The sequence below is a fragment of the Melopsittacus undulatus genome, chromosome 1 (genome assembly GCF_012275295.1).
Source record: "Melopsittacus undulatus isolate bMelUnd1 chromosome 1, bMelUnd1.mat.Z, whole genome shotgun sequence".
Lineage (NCBI taxonomy): Eukaryota > Metazoa > Chordata > Aves > Psittaciformes > Psittaculidae > Melopsittacus > Melopsittacus undulatus.
In genome coordinates, this window is record NC_047527.1 from 92746013 (window position 1) to 92759024 (window position 13012).

Here is a 13012-nt window from a genome sequence, read left to right on the forward strand (position 1 = left end):
TTCATAAGTACAACTTTTACATTTGGTTTAAATCCTTCTGTTAGCCTGTATCTTTTACAGTTTCAGAAACAATCTGGAAAATGTGCTTGTCTTCTGCTTTTTTTTAATTTAAAGTTTGTATTTTCGTATTTATCTCAATGTTATGTCCCATTGGGATACAAGAATTATAATCCATATCCATTACAGCTATAGCAATTAATGGCTGTAAATAATGCAATGTTATGTAACAGTACAAAGATACAAAAGCTACATATTAGAAAACGGCACTTGGAAGCAGACAGCTTTTAGTAAAACATGAGAATATTCTCAACACCTAACCCAGATTTGTAGTTTTACACAAAATGTAAGATTTTGGTCTAGATCACCTTTAATGTTATCTAAACCCAAGCATCTCTTCTTAGACATCTTTTGGTTTTGGACCCACATAGAGTGCTTTTTATCCACAGGAAGAAATAAAATGTAAAGGGAAAGAGGAAGAGAACAATTAATATGATTTATTAATATGAAATATGCATTAATCATTAGCAAGCCATTCTATATTCATCACTTACAGGAAGGCTCATCATTCAAATCATTTTTGGTGCCAATGCTACCCTCTCGTCTTCGCTCTATTTCCAAATAAATTACACTCTAGGCCTCTTCTTTCTTCTTTGTTTTTTTCATCATGTCATCTGTACACTCATCTTTTTAACCACTGTTTTAACCTACAGCAATTGCTTCATCACTGAAGCTGCTGAGAACATCACAAGGTTTTCTCTGTAAATCACTTCACTGTTTGCTCTTATGTTTGACTTTCACATTGCAGCCACTAGAGATGTAAGGTCTGATCTTAACACACACGTTTAATGTTCATGTGCTACTGAAATCACTATTTTGAATAGTGCAACAGAGTAAAAATAACACACATTTCTCCCAGAAAGTATAAGCAATGCATAAAATACATCACTTATCTGTAATCATAGCAAATGACATGTGCTATGTCATATCTTTATGTAAATGAATGTCTTGCTTTGCTTTGCCCATCAGACTGATGATTTTGGAGGCTGGAAATCTTTTGGTGCTCACACTGTGAAGTGCTGGAATAAGGATGAATCAACCAATCTCCTTCAACAGACACCGGCTTGTACAGGAAAGCTCTTGTAGGAAATTACAAATCCACAAGCATCTTGGCCCACACCAAATCCAGAAGTTCACAAAAGCCTGGGGTTCACTACAATCCAGAGCTTGCACATGAGCTACTTATTCATGACAGAGGCTTAGACAAACTGGGAAAACAACCAGAGCAGAAGCAGCTAGATCCATGTGACTCAGATATGCAAGCATATTTCCTTAAAAATATTATGCTACATGCATCAGCAAACAAAGCAATCACACAATTCAACTCTGTCACAGACGTTTTTCTCCCAACCCTCCCCACCCTCCCCAACAGAGTACACATTTAACATTAAAACACTCCTGACAACATTTTTGTCACTGAAACAGCATTGCTGGAAAATCATCACTAATTCTTTTTTCATCTTGCAGAAGAAACGCTTCCCCATTATTTTATTTGAAATGTTCACATCACTTTGAAGCAATTTTCAAAAATCACTGACATTTTTATTTCACCAGAAGCAGTCTTTTCTTAGCCTTCACTAAACAAGAATGTAACCCCTGCTGGTCTTTGTGAATCGGCATTTTCAAAAGTTATCTTGAAAATTATTCAAAAATTGGTTTTAGTCTAGTTTTCAGTGAAAGACAGCATAGAAAAATTGATTGGAGATGGATTCATTTCAAATAGTGTGTTTTGGGTTGTTTCAAAGACACACAAAAAAGAAATCTTTCAGGTATTTTCTGATGGTCTCATTAAACCTATGATAATTTCTGTCAATAGTTCCCGAATGTGTTAATGGACTTCAATCCCCTTGACTTCAATGGGATCAACACATTTCAGCATCTCACAGGAGATAACCAGCACCAAATGACTGGGTTTTCAAAGGACACAGTTTCTCAAACTACCTTTTTCCTAAAAGAATTCAATTTAGTCATCCCCAAAGCCTGCCTTATTCGTACATGTTTACAATAAAGGTATTTTTCCCATTGTTCAATACACAGCTTTGAAAAACAGCTACTTAATGACTGCTTCCATAGTTCGCAATCTCTTTAATTTGCAAAACTGCTCATCTCTTTATTGAATGTCACCAGAACACCTAACCATTGTCAGTTAGGGAGCCTCTAACTCTATCTTAACTTTTAAGAGCAAATAAACAAAAAAGCAGGTTTCTGACAAAAAAAAAAAAAAGAAAGAAAAGCTGGTTATTGGTTGCACAATATAAAAGGTTTGAAGAATTCAAGCCAAGATAGAAGGTTCTGGAATTGAAACAATGACAACAATAATAAAAATCACAGAAACTGAATTGACTAAATCAATTTTCTTGTAAAAGTGTCATAATTACAGATGGTAACAATCTGGAATGAGCTGCAAAGAGAAAATAATTACAAAGGGATGAAAATGTATTAATGCTGGATCGTTCTGGGTGTGTGGGAAAGCATATCCTGATATATTCCGGCTGTCCTTAATTCATCATCCGACTGTACTAAGAATCCACTTTTACAAACAAAAACATTGTCTCAGTTGTTGAAATCCTTTATTTAGTAATCTGTGTAGGCTGAAATGTTGAAAATGGTTTCTAAATTCCTGTCTTCTGAATCTGTCTTCAAAGTTGTCTTTGTCTATATTATCGTACAGCAGCAGGCTTTAATCAAAGGCCATTAGATTTACCAATTTCTGTCAAACATCCTAACAGCATTCCTTCCAAGGAAATACCTACTATTTTAGAGCTTGTGAATTCAAGGAAATGCTACTTAATCCCCAAGTTTTCCAAAATAAAGTGTCAGACAAGGATGTAAGGCAAGAAGAGAAAAACCTTGGAGTAGTCTACAAAGTGGGTGTTAGTATGGCTTAAGAAGCTAGAAAATAGTAGAGAAGTTTTAGACAAAAATCCAAACAAAGTCAGCAAACTTTAGACACCCATGACACCGATGTCCTTTTTTAGGCACCCACAATCAAGCAGTGCTCCATGAAACACTGTTCAGCTGCTGCATAAGCTGACCATGTACCTCGCTGTTAGAAGTTACATAGGCTGCCAGTATCCTCTGCCTCACATGATCACAATTACCCAATATGCTCTAGAAATTAAACCCAAGCCATCTAAGAAGTCCAACAGGTGTGCTAAAAAATTTACCTATGCATCCACAGAATCAGGCACCACAGAGTGGAACACCACACCTCAGAAGTGCATGCCCTTGCCAAGAAGCAGAAAGCCATACTTCATGCAGGTATTTGTATGGACAGCCTCCAGGTAATTACTTTCAATTCTCTTGGAAAAGATACTGTATCATATTTGCTCTCTTGGGTTAGATCTGTAATTCCATTCTCATTAAATGAAGCTTTGGAGGAAGTATGACAAATTAAGTATTTTCACTCATTTATAAATCACAAACAGCTAGTCTAATACATACATGCTTGTAAATGCAGGGAGGGCATTTGCAATACCCTCTCTTTTGTAATCCTATCAAGGTACTAGGCCTGAAGAAAGTCCCTGACGTTTAGGACATTTGAGAACTGCTAGTATCAGTAGAACAGGACAAAAGAGGCAACACGTGTTGACAGGATGACAGGATGCACCACTCAGCAGCAATAAATAACTGTGACTTCTCATGAGGTGATAGAGCTACTTAGTGTCCCTTGCTGAGATAATGCCTTTTAACCTCCAGCAAGCCCTGAACAAGATAGACAAAGGTTTCCAGAAATGAAATCATATTAATGATAGCATTATTAGATCTATTCAATTCCTATTATTACAAATTATTGCAAAGTGACCACACCACAATGCACAGAGCACCAGAGGCACAAACATATTACTCCCTGGACCAGCAAAAGCAAACAGGACCACTGTATAGATCTCTCTACATGTGATAACAAAACACACACGCAATTTATCATGTTTTCTATCTTTCTGTTCAGACCATAAGCTGATCTACTTTATACCACGGGCCAAATAGACTAAATGCTTTACAGACCTCATCAAAACTATCCTGCTCTTTGAGCTCAGCCCTAAAGTGAAGAACCACAGGAAACATGTTCGCCACCACTTGCAGTGCTGTTTGCAGTACCTGGCACCATCACAAACAGAAAACACAGAACATAACTTAGTACAAGATCCAGGCTTGTGGAACACACACAGTAGAGCCCTTCAAGTGTCATGGTCAAAGAAAAGCAATTCAAGAAATAGAACAGATTGAGTTTTGTGAAGAGATAAATTAAAGGCTAAAGTTTTGAGCACACTCACAATGCACTGCATGTTTTCCAGCTGTCCAGGCATTACGGGACTAAGATAGATGTTTACACATGAAGAAGCTCAGCTTTCTTTCCAAGCAATGTACATTCAGAAGACCTGCTAAACACTGGATGCCTTTATGTCACTGCCAAGCAGTCATAATGAATGAAGCACTTCTCAATCGCAGCTAAGATCAAAACATTATTGGTGAAGAAAAAGAAAGGTCCTTCTGTATTAAATAAACCAAGGCTTCTGCACAGCCAAACTGTCCTTTGGGGAGTTCGAGTGGAGACTGAGAGGGACATGGTAGAGAATACAATATTCCTACTTCTGTAGAAGCAGAAGAGTGTTTTCCTTCTCTCTGGGCCTGAGAAAGCAGCTCCCACGTTATCTCAGACAGTGTTACAAAGGGTTCCATGTGCTTCAGCCATGAACTCAGTTATCTTCCAATGCTTACTCTATGCAGGCACTCACACTATTACTGAAGATTAGTGTTTGTTACTGAAATTCTATTCAAAGGCAAAAGGCAAGGAGTGTTTTATTCTCAAAAGAATCCCAACAGGCACATGCCCCCACCCTCACCATTGCTTAAGTTTTTCCTCTGTCTTATTTTGGGAAGATGAGATCACCCAGATGGACTCTTATCCTGATAGTCTAACTGAGATCTGGCTTTCTGGATATCAGCAAAATAGGTTACAAGCAGAATATTATTTGCAGCTACGCAACAGAATCAGTAGCATGTTTGTTAGTTTTCTCTCTTGTTGATGATCAAGTGTATGGGCCACTGTATAAAATATTCAAGACTTTGGTTACATTCAGGTTATTTATAAATGGGTTTGTTTTGCTCACACTGGACAAAATAATTTTATTGTCAGAGGAGAGTTTTAGTTATTTTAGTTGTCACATGGGCAGAACTGTGTGTGAGTTAATGGATCTGCCCACAAAAACTAAATAGCTTTAGCCACTTCAAACACAAACTGTGAAGAGTTGTTATATCCCAAATTGCAGCTGCAAAAGGCTCCTTAGCATCGTTTGCCTAAACTATGAAGCATCTTAACTATGTAAACACTACCCTTCAGAAGATTAACACATGGATAACAAGTTCCTGTCATGATGAGATCATAAATGGAGTTACAGAAAAGACACCAGAACATTAGTCTCACCAAAACTGTAGCAGCTTAGGTTCCAGCTGCTATTTCCCAACTGGCACTGGGCTTCTCAGAACAGTAATCCATCATAACTCTCTTGATACGTTTTGACTTTGTTGATCAAACTGAAATAAATAGAAATATATAAAGAAATTAAAAAATAATGTTTTCATTTAAGTTCAGTCTTTTGTTATTAATAGGAAGGACTTGAAAAAATATATATCAGTAATTGAGCTCACGGTTTCCTGAGGGATTTAATTGTTAGCATAAAATGAACATTAAGTTTACCCTTTCTTTAAGGAAAGCTTAGATTGTCAGCAGCAATAGCTATACCAGGGTTCTACAGGCAAAATCCTTTGGTCTCTTATGTGGACATTGCGTAAGTCCCTTTTCAAGTGCCTTTTGTCTGCAAAGTTCTACCAAAAATATTACTCATTTCAAGGCTTAAAAAAAAACAAATGTGAAACTTTCTGGTTATTTTAAAAATATACTCTTCCTCATTCAACAAGTTCCCAGGAGATACTGGAAATACAGAAGAAAGAACTTTTGAACTGAAATAAACAAAAATTATGTAATGAAAACTACATAACAACACATAAGATCCCACTCAGTTAAGCAGCATGATGGATGTGTAAAGCTGTGGAACAATAAGATCACTTCCTTTTAAAAATCCCAGTGGCACCAAGCTGGCAAAGCAATTTCAGCACCTACAGAAAATGTACAGTGAAACCAAATGCAATTAAAAAAAAGTCTCTTACACATACAGGCTAATTCACCAAAGCAGGCTGTCCCCCTTGTGCCAGCTGTTTGGAATGAATGCTCACATTCCCTAGAATGCTGCCTTTCCAGCACAAGGCCTCCTGACCAGCAGAAACACTCACCCTACTTGTCTTACCTTGTTTCCTCAAACCCTAATTAATATGAACACAGTAGCTGTTAAAGTCAGGCTAACCCACATTCTACTGAGCATCTGTTTCATGGTTTGGGTGAAAAGTTGCTAATTTTTCCTAAAATCAGAACACAAAGAAAGGTTACACAACACAACATGTACTACTCCACAGTAAAAAGCTCAAATGTAATGTCACTGCATATACATACTGTAGATAAATAGTGCTGTAGGTATATAATGCATGTAAATGAAGATTGTCAGTAGCTAGCTTTTGACCTGCTTCAGAGCAAGCAGAGAGCTTTCCTGATAACTAACCATTCTTACCCAGAGCTTGTGCATCAAGGTGGTGAGGTGGCTTGTTCAAAACATCTTTTTTCTTACAATAACCTATTTTCCCATGCCAGCTATTAACAAAAGGTTTGTACCAGATGTAGTCATGTTTTTAGTACACTTGAGGAGTCAAATACAACTAATGATAACACAGACTCCTTGAGCACAACTTTGCGTAAACCATGACAACTCAACATGCTTGCTTCATTTCCAATTAATTTTACAGAGTTATGACTATTGCTGTGCTAGCTTGCACAGAATCAAACATTAAAACAACATTTTCAAACATGGAGTCAGGTATTAACTTTTGTAACTGGTGTGAGCTGAAACCTTCCAGCAGTAACTGCCTTTAAGAAGAGATGAATTTCAGAAAGATGACAATCTCGAAAGTTCACTAAGCTTAGAACTGGGCTTGTTTTTCAACAAACAGTAAAATACCAAAGAAAAAATAAAAAAGCTCTGTTTTCTGACTGGACAAAGTCGATTTAAGCAGGCAAGATGTAGACAGGATTCCATCTCCATAAACAATGTAAATACCATACCTCTAACAGACATTAGAGTATCTGCAGACATCTGAAATCTCTAGATTCCAGATCTATGAAGTTAATTTTTACTGCCATGCAAGAAGTCATACTGGCACTAAGTGCTGGCTTCTGAATTATCATCTTGTTTGAGAAGGAACGTTCAGCTTGAACTTTCACCATCCTCAGTATCCTTTGGTCTTTCCAGGATTACTCTCAAGCAATGTCTGTGCTCAAAAAAAGTCTTTCCTCTACTCATGGCTCTTTAATTACTTACATATTACCTAAAGATAATCTTAAAACTTTAGCAATTTTCTTTAAAGCAAAACCCTTTGGGTATAGGAACACAGAGAGATTCAGAGCAAGTTTTTCTTTCCAATCATTTGTACCTGTCTTCATAAGTACAGTGCATCAACCAAGCCCACACCTTGGATTTAAATTTCTAATGCTCAGCTCACCAAAGGGATTTACCTTTGCAGGCAGGAGAGAGGCCTATTCAGATGCATCTTAATGCCTGAATCATTTTCAGAAAAACTGATTATGTAAATTAAAATGAATAGCATTAAGAAACTTATCTTAGAGTTCTGATTTGTAGCAGGGAAAGGTTGGGTTGCTATCTTTCCCTTTATCTGTAGTTCAGCAATACTGGATACTGTGGGTTTGTCAGTACTGGCCACTCAACATAACAACAGGGCAGCCCCCTGGTACTGATGTGAGAGCAGTTCTGTAGTTCCTTCATCCCATCTTTCACTTCCCTTCCTCCTTACCCATTCCCTCTCCTCTAAAACAACCTAACAAATGTTAGCATTTGTTGGATTTGGATTATACCCATAGCCTTACACTTTAATCTTCCAGACGCTAAACACCGCTTACAGGAAAACGTGTAACATCCTCAAGAAGCTGTTTACCAAACACAGCCTCATTGAGCCAACATAATTAATGAAAATTAATCCAGACAATAACTCAGCAGACAGACAAGAATGCAGTGCCAGTACCAAGCAAGATGAAAATGGGATGCCACTGTGTGTGCAAAGAAGGCAAACTCTTTCACTTTAAAGGAATTTAAGGAAATGAAAACAGGAAAGGCTGGGGAGTTCAGTTGGAGACAGATTTGTACACTGTCACGTTTATATTTCTGAACCTTTTTGGTTATAAAATAAAAAACTCTGAGAACCTCACTTGTATCCTAGTAAGTCTTAAAACAGTAAAATACAGTTTTCCAGATTTCTCGGTCAGGCAGCAAGAAGCGATTAAGCTCCATGTTGTCCAAATTAGCAGTGGGTAGCTATATAATTTCAGTTACAGCACTGAAAGGAAGACTGGGAGAACAATTCATCTTCTATGTCTCTCTCCTGGCTATGCCAAATCACAGGAGGAAACTAGAAACTGGGTTGTGTGCCACACAGTCTCTCCAATTCTTGCAATTTTATCCCTAGTCTCAGGGTATCTGGTGCTTATTTAAAAGCCTGGTTCTTTGGATCTACTGCTTAGATGTGACACTTTGTTTTATTTGAAGAGTTGCAGATGAATTTCCCCTGCCAGGAAGAAGGGAAGTAGCAACCCACTGCAAATACACATTGGGTCATGGAAACCTATTACCAAGGTCCACAAGTATCTCTGCTCTATATGGAATTGTACTGAGCAGATTAAAACCAATTCAGATTTTTTTCCCCCCACTATACTGCATTTCCAGAGGAAAAATAAATGCTAGTTTTCATAAACATTGTCTGCTTTTTTTAGCTAAACTGACTTTATTTAGTGTGCAATTCTTCTGCAAAATCATATGTATTTTGCTTCACATAGGGAGCTATATAGCTCTTTTGAGGGCTAACGTAAGAGACATCATCAGAAAACATGAGCTAGGAATACAAGTGTATTTTAAATGCAAAGCTAATTTTCCCAGAGTTATGCAGATATAAAAACCATTAATTTGCTGAATAGGTGGTTATGGGATCTGTTGACATATTTTTACTACTAACTCTTGGCAGTACAAAACTTCCTTGAGAAGCAAAACTAATGAAAACTGGTTGGTTTCCTATCAATCAGGATTCCACAGCTCAACTCTCTATGTCTAATACTGTTCATGCTTGAGGCACAGATTTTCCTCCACATTCAGAACATTTACAGCATCACTCTTCTCTGCTGGTCTCCACTGTCCACTAATACATTTATGTTGCTGGCTTTATGTCAACACGGGCATCAACAATATATCTCCTCTACTTACTACTTCCATGAGTCATGCAGTTTTGTAAGCTCTGTAGGAACTAATTGTCCTTAGGACTTCTGTCAAATTTGGTTAAAACTGGTGAAAGCACTGAAAAGTTAAGAGCGAAAGGAGACATGTATGCACATGCACAGAGCGTGACCTTTCAAGCCAAATTTCCTCAGGAAATCAAGCTAAAAAAAGGAGTATGGCGGTAGTGTTTTCGAAGCTAGTTCAAATAAGGAGATACATTGTATATCCTGTTCAGCATGCCTTTTTTAAACTATTGGAATGCAGTCACATTCATAAACAGCTATAAATACTTCCCATAGAAACAGCATATAGTTGCTGCTTCTCCCTGCTTCCAGCCAAACTTAATCTCTCCAAATGTAAGACAAGAGCCTATTTTGGAAACTGAACTTCAGCAATGTGTATATTCCTGCAATTTGGAAAAGGGCAAGCTTTTTGAGAAACAAAAGCAACATAAAATGCCCTTCTATCATTAGATGTACAGTTTGCCTTCACAGCTAAAAACAGCAGTAATTTTAACCTTGCAGAGATTATGATGCACAAGCTATTCCTCACATAAAAACTTGGTAAAAAGTTGCCTTAATTTTCATCCTAAAATAAAGCATAATTCAACATCTCATACCTGCCTGAAGCTGCTGCTTGTAAATTTACTTCACAGTAAAATGAAAGCAGCTTGTTTTCATAGTGCTTTTGTCTTGGAAAGGTTGATCCATGCCTTTGTCACATCAAAAATAATACATTTTTCTATAATGGAGGGAAGGCTTCAGGAAATGGGGCATGAGAAGCACAGTACAGATTCACAGGGGGACACAATCAGGTTATTGATTTGAGAGAACTTCTGTCTCTAGGCTGCAAGCTTGGAATTGCAAAGCAAGAGGCAGAGCTAGCAACATGAATCTACTCTTTCTGTTCAAGTAGTCCAGGTTCTACTTCAGTGGCACAACTCATGAAGATAAAGCCAGCAGCATAGAGCAATGGCTTTCAGTTTTATGGTCACACAGAAGATCAAAGCATGTGATGATGCCAAGTACTTGTAAAATCATTTAACTCTTTTCCAGCACTCCCTGATCTCCAATTCCCAGTTTGCAAGGCTGACAATTAATTTAATGTATTAAGTTTAGCCACATACTCTCAGTGAAAAAATCATGTTTGAGGGAGGAACAACCAAACTGTATATTTGGGTCCTGCAAGCACTTAGATGTCCCTGCAAGACCACAGGCTAGTACTATCAGTGTAAGCAAAACAATGCACAGGCAATAATTCCCAGCACCTTTATGCAAGGAGTGGAACCACTCATAGCTAACTGCAAGAAATCCAGTTTAAAGAACGTAAGTAGTGAGCACAACCCTGCTCACAAAGTCCCTGACTTCCTGTACTTCCCCATCTGGCAAGAGAAATGGAAAACCCCTTTGAAAATAGAAGAGAATACAGCTTTTCCCACAAACATTAATTCCTATGACTAACAAGACTTGGTCAGATCTTCTGACCAAGAACACCCTTCCATATAGTAGACAGTCTGGTTTTAAGGCAACCTGTGATGGATCAAACCCAGCAGCAAAGTGCTGAGCTATGGCAAACTCACTTCCACATAAACATATTCAAAAAGGGAAAAGGAAAAATGCTGGATTAGGTATTGTCTGTCCTCCTGCAGCTGGCACAAACCCAGCATGAATTCTACACTGTGTTCTGCTTAATTTGACATTTTATCCAGATCATATTTGTGATGTTTGGTGCCTTGGTATTAATGAATAAGAATCAGATTTAGGAAGATTCTTCCTTCCTAAGGTCAATCAGAGTAATTATGATCACTTAGCTTTTTTATTCCTGCATTACAGAGATAATTTCTGCTAAAACAATGCAGGCCCACAAATCTAAAACTGCTTATCAGTCATAGTTCAGCATTCTCCCAGTAATCCTCAGGGATTAGGAAATTTCAGAAATGACAAAAAACATAGCACCAGAACTGTGAGTTTTGTAAGCTACTTTTCCTCTACTCTTTAGTTCTTCTCTCCACCTGATGGGGATACCCATCCAAACACAAGTGAGGGAAAATAACAGCTGTATAAAAATAATGACTGTAACCAAGTTCAGAGTGCTTATTCATTAATATGCCATTGATAGCTTGCAGCAGTGCTACATGGAGAAGGCTTATGCTGATTTTTCCCTAACAAGGTCTTCTGTCACAGCTACCCTCTCCTCTGGGAGTTACGTGCCTGTGCTTAGACTGGCAGGTCACTCTTCCCCAGTCAGGGTCATTCCTAGAAACCTCTGCATCCCAAATGAAGGGTAACTTATTCCATTTCACTGCCTGCTCTCCAGATGTATCCTTGGCCCAGCCCCACATTGAATGGTGCCTTCCCCTGCAAAAATTTCCTCTGGCAACAAATCCCAGACTTTCAAAATCACAAGACAGCAATAATTATCCTTTTGAGACCCACATCAGGTCAGAGTTTAGTTTATACATGCATAACTATGCCTATGCAAGAGTTCAAACAAATGGTTTAATCAAACCAGTTGGATCACAAAGATTTAGAAATTAGACATTTATTCTTTAGTTAGCAGAAACTACCATGACTAGGCCTAAAGTCCTCACCTGGGCCACATTAGCACTGATTTCTACTTTATAGGTTTGGTCTCTAAAGCATCGAAGTCATATATATACGGCAATGAATATATGATTGAACTGTGTTTTTATAGTCTTAGATGTCAACTGGTAAGGTGGACTTGGATATAAGTTATTAATGCAGTGATCTGCAAGAGCTAGCAATCAACCATAACCTTTTCACTGTAACAAGTAGATGATTTATATAACAAAGAGTAGTACATCAAGTCTGATGCTTTTATGATTGTATTGAGCTATTCATCAAAACAGTTTCTCAAAGATCTAGACTCCATCTATTTTTGTTTAGAGTTGATTTCAGATATACTAAGTCAGAAATAAGTAAAATTTACAGCTTGTCTTCATGCAGATAAAGAATTGAAATATTTATTTATTATGTGCCATCTCCATATCTGCAAAGAAAAATTTTAAAAGCAGCTGACACCACAGTCAAAAAAGCTGAACAAAACATAAATGTATACACCGAGATGTAAACCACTGAGATATAATGACCACAAACTGAACCAAACCAATTTACTTATGCACCTTTCTCCGGGATAGCCACAGAACTTATTAGTGTAAAACCCTGCCACTGAAGATCAATTTTTTTCAGATGAGGTGCTCAATTAATAATGTGATATCCAGTGAGTATAACATGTGGTGAGGTTATTTATTTAAATGAGCAGAGGTATCAATACTGTGTTTCTAGACTAAAAAAAAACATTACAACAAAAACAAACAACCCCCTTCAAAAAAAAAATTCCAATTTGTTCTTCTTACCTGTTTTCTTCCAAACAGTATTCATAGAATCATAGAATAGTTAGGGTTGGAAAGGACCTCAAAATCATCAAGTCCCAACCCCCCTGCCATAGGCAGGGATACCTCACACTAAACCATATCACCCAAGGCTTCATCCAACCTGGCCTTGAACACTGCCAGGGATGGAGTATTCACTACCTCCCTGGGCAACCCA